At 35.6% G+C, this 6,607-nt stretch overlaps 1 pseudogene; it reads left to right on the top strand.

The window, feature by feature from the left end:
- Positions 1 to 220: 220 nt before the first annotated feature.
- Positions 221 to 3,930, top strand: LOC142625729 (serpin-ZX-like; annotated as a pseudogene).
- Positions 3,931 to 6,607: the final 2,677 nt, after the last annotated feature.

Raw genomic sequence — 6,607 nt, 5'->3', positions numbered from 1 at the left:
ATTGGTATAATATCGACTCCAATTTTGTATAAGGAAAATTATTATTTTTAAGTATTATATACCTATCAAAAACCATCACAAATAAACTTTTGCACTAAAAAACCACTCCCTTTTAATATTAACTTATTTATCTTCTTTTAATATTAACAAATAAACTTTTTTTTGTCAAAAAAAAAAAAAAAACAAATAAACTTTTGTTCCATAAAACAAAATGACTTTTTTCTCCAAAGCGGTGGAGTTTCTGTTGAGAGCCTTTAATTCCATTGTCTCCTTCACTTCCGAAATTCGGTTACGCGCTTGTCCACCATGTCTAACTCACACACCATCATCAACAATGGAGATCGGCGAATCGATCAGCAACCAAACCGACGTAGCTTTAGGAATCTCGAAGCGCCTACTGTTAACCGAAGGCAAGGACTCGAACCTAGTGTTCTCTCCTCTCTCGATCCTCGTCTTGCTGAGCTTAATCGCTGCTGGGTCAAAGGGTCCCACGCTCGATCAGTTCCTCTCTTTCCTCAAATCCAAGTCCGTCCACCACATCAACTCCTTCGCTTCTCAGTACGTTGCTGTGGTTTTCGCTGATGCAAGTCCCTTTGGTGGGCCTCGCTTGTCTTTCGCCCATGGGGTTTGGCTCGACAAGTCTCTCTCTCTCAAGCCTTCTTTCAAACGGGTTGTGGACACTAACTATAAGGCCGCTTTGAAACAAGTTGATTTTCAAACCAAGGTTAGCTCGTCCTACCCATTACTCAACCCAACTCTTGCTTTAAGTTTGTACTAGTTTTTTTAGGGTATTGCATTGTTTGTGAAATGGGTTTCTTTTTGTTAGCTCTGTTTTTGTTGTTGTTAAATGCTGTTTGAATTGGTGGATTTTAGTGATCAATGGTATATATAGTAGGCAAGTTGATTGAGTAATAGAGGAAAACATAACCCTACTCTTGCTTTAAGTTTTTATACTAGTTTTTAAGGCTCTTGCATTGTTTGTGAAGTGGGTTACTTTTGTTAGCTCTGTTTTGTTGTTAAATGCTATTGATTTGGTAGATTTTGATGATCAATGTTATTTAGAGGGAAACATAACTGGTCCCTAGTGTATTCTGGGGGAGATTTTGATGTTGTGGCTTGGACCCATTTGGGTAATTTTAGTTACCTGATGGTCCTCTATTTGGTTCTCAGTGCAATGAGATGGAATTACAACGGTTAGAGGCTTTTGATTTAAAATGGTGAATTTGCTTTGCTTTGCTTTTGTTTTCCCATTGAGGGACATGCACATTTTTCGTTGTCAGTCATGTACTCATGTCTTTAACTTCCAAAAATCGTGGGCTTTGCTAGAATCTGTCTTTTGAATAATTACTCTTGGGCCTATCTATAGGGTTTCTGTAGACTGCGATGATGAAAACATATCAATGGGTAGAGGTTTTAGATGATAGATTTTGGTTCCTTCTTATATGCATCCTCTGTATTAGGCCAATAAACTCTAGCTCTGGCACTTCCCCTCCTTTAACAAGCAAGGTAGAGGGTGAGGCTTTAGGTTCATGACCCAGCGAATGTGTAACTTACCAACCAAAAAAACCACACGTACTACGGTTGTACCCCCTTTTAGTAGTTGGGACAAGCATATGGTAGTATATATTAGGGTATTATTAGTTGAGAAGTTGGGAAAAGCATATGGTATAGTAGGGAGCGAATTCAGTTTTTTCTTCTAAAAGTTGCATCTAACACCCTTTCTGGAGTTTTAGCTACTACTATACTGATTTTGAAGGACAGTCTGATGGAAAAATACATATATTGGTTTGCCAGCGCACACCCCACCCCTGCTTTCTTTCCTTTTCTTTTTTGGAAAATTTTACATTTTAATTCCTATACTTTGGGGATGAATTTAAATTAAACCCAATGGTTTCAAAAGTTTAAATTAAACTCTGAAGTTCAAGATTATTACAAATTTAAAACTATAGTTTCACATCAAACCATGGAGTTCTAAAATTGGATCAATTTAAACCTCCAACAAACTTGGAAAGTCCAGGGTTTAAATTGATATAATTTTAAAAGTTCAAGATTCAATATGAAACAAACAGTCTTAAAGGTTTAATCTGAAACTACCATGATAATATATGGTTTAAAATGTAATTACTATTTTATTTTTATATTTTCTTGCTTATATACTTAACATGTTCCACTTTGTGGCTTGCTCACCTTTTTTGTGCATTGTCACCAGTTTGTAATTTGCCGTGGATATGTGTTATTCTATGATTCTATCTCAGTATTAACCATGCGTTTCTGTTGTTAATTGATCATGCTAGAATGACTATATGCGTCTGGTTCTATTGAATGATCAATTTAGCTGATCAGGTGTCTGAAATGGAAATGAATTGGAATTACTATGCTGGTTGAGGTCTTCATCAGAAGCCTATGCAATGAAGACTGGAGTATTTTACTAAACATCGGTTTGGGTTTTCATTTTCCTAATGCTAAGATTCAGAATCCTGCAAATGCTTTTGGTTTCCTTTACTAGAATATGTGCTTCATTCCAACTTAAGCCTAGACAAGTCTCTGGATCCTTCTGCTTATATATTTGACTGACCCTGCAAACACAGTGAGTTGGAACATAATATGTTTTCAATGATTCTTTTAAGTGAGATTGAACATCTAATGGAAACTGAATAATTTTCTATGTTTGAATTTTTTTTAATATTATTTTCTTCATTTAGAATATATTGAAGTAAATTCTCCATACTTAAGAAATGCTTAAAGGATATAGTTTACTTGAATGTATTTGTTTATCTTTATGTGCGCCAAATGCCATACAGAAATAGTTAACTATTTGTGGAGTGCACCTTACGTAATGGATTTATTCAATTTCCAAGTTGAAGTGTCTCTTAGTTGGTAACACTACGTGTTTTATTTAATTATCATGTTCACAGTATTTACCAGCTAGTTCCTTAGTACTGATCTACTAAATATGCTAATAGTATAATGTTTAATTTTGAAGGCTGCTGAAGTGACAAGCACAGTGAATTTGTGGGCTGAAAAGGAGACTAGTGGCCTTATTAAAGTGGTGCTTCCTTCTGGGTCAGTTGACAGCACAACCAGACTAATCTTTGCAAACGCACTATACTTCAAAGGAGCTTGGGATGAGAAGTTTGATGCATCAGCAACAGAAGAATCTGATTTCCACCTTCTTAATGGGAGCTCAGTTCAGGTTTTCTTCATGACTAGCAAGAGGAGCAGGTTGTTGGTGCCTATGATGGTTTCAAAGTCCTTGAACTTCCTTATAAACAAGGTGAGGATAAGCGCAAATTTTCCATGTATTTCTTTCTTCCAGACGCAAAAGATGGGTTGCCAGCTCTGGTGGAGAAAGTTGGTTCTGAGTCTGGGTTTTTGGATTGCCATCTTCCCGAACAAAAGGTAAAAGTGGGTGAATTCAGGATCCCAAAGTTTAAGATATCTTTTGGGTTTGAAGCTTCCAAACTTCTGAAGGAACTAGGACTGGTGTTGCCTTTCTCTGGTGAAGCAGATTTGACAGAAATGGTTGACTCGCTTGTGGGTCAGAACCTATATGTTTCAAGCATATTCCATAAATCCTTCATAGAGGTTAATGAAGAAGGCACAGAAGCTGCAGCTGCTTCTGCCGCTGTCATAGTATTGGCAAGCCTCCCACCCCCTAAGATGGACTTTGTGGCTGACCACCCATTTTTGTTCCTGATCAGAGAAGACTTGACTGGAACAGTGCTGTTCATTGGACATGTGCTCAATCCTCTTGCAATCTGAATGAATACCTCATGCTGGAGAAAACATGTAAGTAGATGAAACCTAACAAACGCGAGACCGTCATAATTAATAATTGTATGGTTAATCTGCTGTAATTAGCTATTACCATCAGATGTATTGCTTCTTCTCTTCTTCTCTCGTTATTTTATTTTATTTTTTTGGGTTCTTTTTCTTCTCTGTTTATTGGCGTGTGAGTGAAATGTAAGCTACTAAGCTCTATGGTTATGAAAGCTACTAAGCACTATGTTAAAGGTCTGGAAATACAATTCTAAATCAGATTAAAATGATGTTAAATTTTAGGCAATGCGATATTAAAAAATAATAGAGAAAAAAAAAAAAAAAAACCCAAATCAATCTACCCCAATCTGCTAGGCTACGTGATCTTTCTCACATTTCTGGTTCAGTTGGACAGAAATTTTTTAGAAGAATTTGAATCGGTTTTTGATTTAAATAGTGTGAATAACTTGTGAAGAAGACAATTTATTTTAGCAAATTAAATTTATTTATAGATTTAAGCCTTACTAATAGGTGGATTTGATATGATTTGGAAGTAAAATACTATTTTAAATCAATATGACAAATGTTTTTGTTGGAACAAAATATTCAATGTTCAGATTTATAATTTGTTATTAAAATTCATGACCATCTGTTTATACTAGTAATGGTTACTCAAATCACTTGATTTTTAATTTCCCAGACTTAAATATAATCAAAATCCATGAGGTATGGTACCTGCCCCAAAACAATTTTAAAAATTCCATGAGGTATGGGAGGATTTCTGCATGTGTTTAGCATTAAGTAAAGAAAGAATAAAATAAAACCAAATACATTAAGCATAAACTAAGAAAAAATCAAATCAAATCAACAAGAATTCGAACTTCTGTTTGATGTGCGCCTGCTCGTTTTGTTTATAGGAGTATTTGAGTATAGTCTATATTTAAAACTTTAAACTACCACAAGCCAATGTGTGACAAATGACAAATAGGGGAGACGAGTCCAAAGAGAAAAAGTAATTCAATAATTCAAAACTGCAGAATATCGATCCCTCCTCTCATACTAATGATTTTTCTTCTATTATGAGAGAAGAGAGAGTATTGCTTTCAAAATATTGAACAATTATTTATGATGTAGACACACACTCAGCATTTGAACAACAAGAGTTATCTGAAATATGTGCTTTATTACATGACAAACATGTGGTATTGACTAAGAATGTAGTTTTAATAATTTAAGAGAGAGAGAGAGAGAGAGAGAGAGAGAGAGAGAGAGAGAGATATATATATATATATATATATATATATATATATATATATATATATATATTAGTGTGATTTGGATCTTATTGGACAAAATTTCAACAACGCATCCTAAAAACTGTCCAAAAAATTGAGGTTACGAAGGCACGTGTCCAACAAGATCTGACCATAACTATCAGAACTAAGTATAAATAAAAACATCACTTAACTAGAAATAATACTAACACTGTTCAACTCCATATAATTTTTTTTTTAAATCCTGTTTGTTTTCTTTGTAATCTCTATTTAGTTAAATTTAAGCTCACTCTCAAAGTATACCTGAGTATCTCAAATTTGTTAATGCAAGTAAATTTAATTTCATTAGTCACAATCTTATGCGATGCATGAAAAAAATGTAATATATATATATATATTGTAAGAACACGATTTGCTCCTAAAGCCAAAATGAAAGGTCAATGGCCCAAAGAGCCCAAAATGACAAATTTTGTTAGAGAGTGGGTTTAAGATGAACTTTCAATGAGTTAAGTGGATAGTAATCATGGAAGGTTAGTTATCGCTAAGAAGAATAAAACAAACAGTTTAGATCAAAAAAATTCTCCTCGGCTAAGTTCGAGGATGGTTTGTTCTGATATATCTCTCTTAAACTTATACAAAAACACAGTTCTTAAGTCTACAATGAATTTTCCTTAGATTTTCTAATGTCCCCTTGTAATGGGGTTTTTCTCCTTTATATTCCCCTTCCTTCCTTCATCTTAGCCCTCCACGTGTAAATCGCATTGCTAGCTTTGATATTTGTCCCATCAGCACCTTCCTAAAATCTCTTGTGGGCAACTGTAAGACTGAATATTACTATTTAGGTATCACCTCCACATTAATGCGGCCATGAAGTTAGCTGCAGATCATTCAATGCGGTGTTAGCAACTTTCTCCTCAGATATTTCACAGCTCTCTTTTGTCTTATCCCCATCTAATGCTCATCCTTGCCAACACAATTGCCTGTTGCCTTTTTCTTGACGAATGGTTGGACCTTTGACCTCTACTCTGTTTAGTTGAGGAGGTACCCCTCCTCGGATGACACTCCCAGTTCCTTATGACCAAGACCTCTTTAACGGCCCATTAACCTGTATGTCTTCATTAACATTCACCTGTCCTCAGGCTATCTGATGATCTCTAACACAGCCCAATACCCATATCTGGGCCTTCCATCCCTACAATAGCCCTCTCAAAATTCCACACTTTCTCTCCTCAGGGAAAAGTGGGACTTCGATCTTTGGCAGTTATATCTCCTACACTCACGTCACTTCCTTACATGTAGGCATTTTTTCACCTGCAAAGGAGCACGCTCCCGACGCTTTGGAATCTAGGACATCCCAGCATTTATTCCACACAACGCCCTATCCCCCACATTCCACGGTGTGATGAAGATCCTACAATGAAGAGATTTTATCGGGATTTGAGCGAGAGTTCTACCACTTACTTTTCTCACCCCTATATAAAATTACCTGAAGATTCTAAACGTTCCCCCTTTTGAATCTTCAACTATTGAGGTTTATGCCCTAAAATCCAATTTATTGACATGACATAAATAAT

This window comes from Castanea sativa, chromosome 1 (assembly GCF_040712315.1).
Source record: "Castanea sativa cultivar Marrone di Chiusa Pesio chromosome 1, ASM4071231v1".
NCBI classification, from domain to species: Eukaryota; Viridiplantae; Streptophyta; class Magnoliopsida; order Fagales; family Fagaceae; genus Castanea; species Castanea sativa.
The sequence above is the reverse complement of the archived record's forward strand: the minus strand, read 5'-3'. Positions and strand labels throughout refer to the sequence as shown.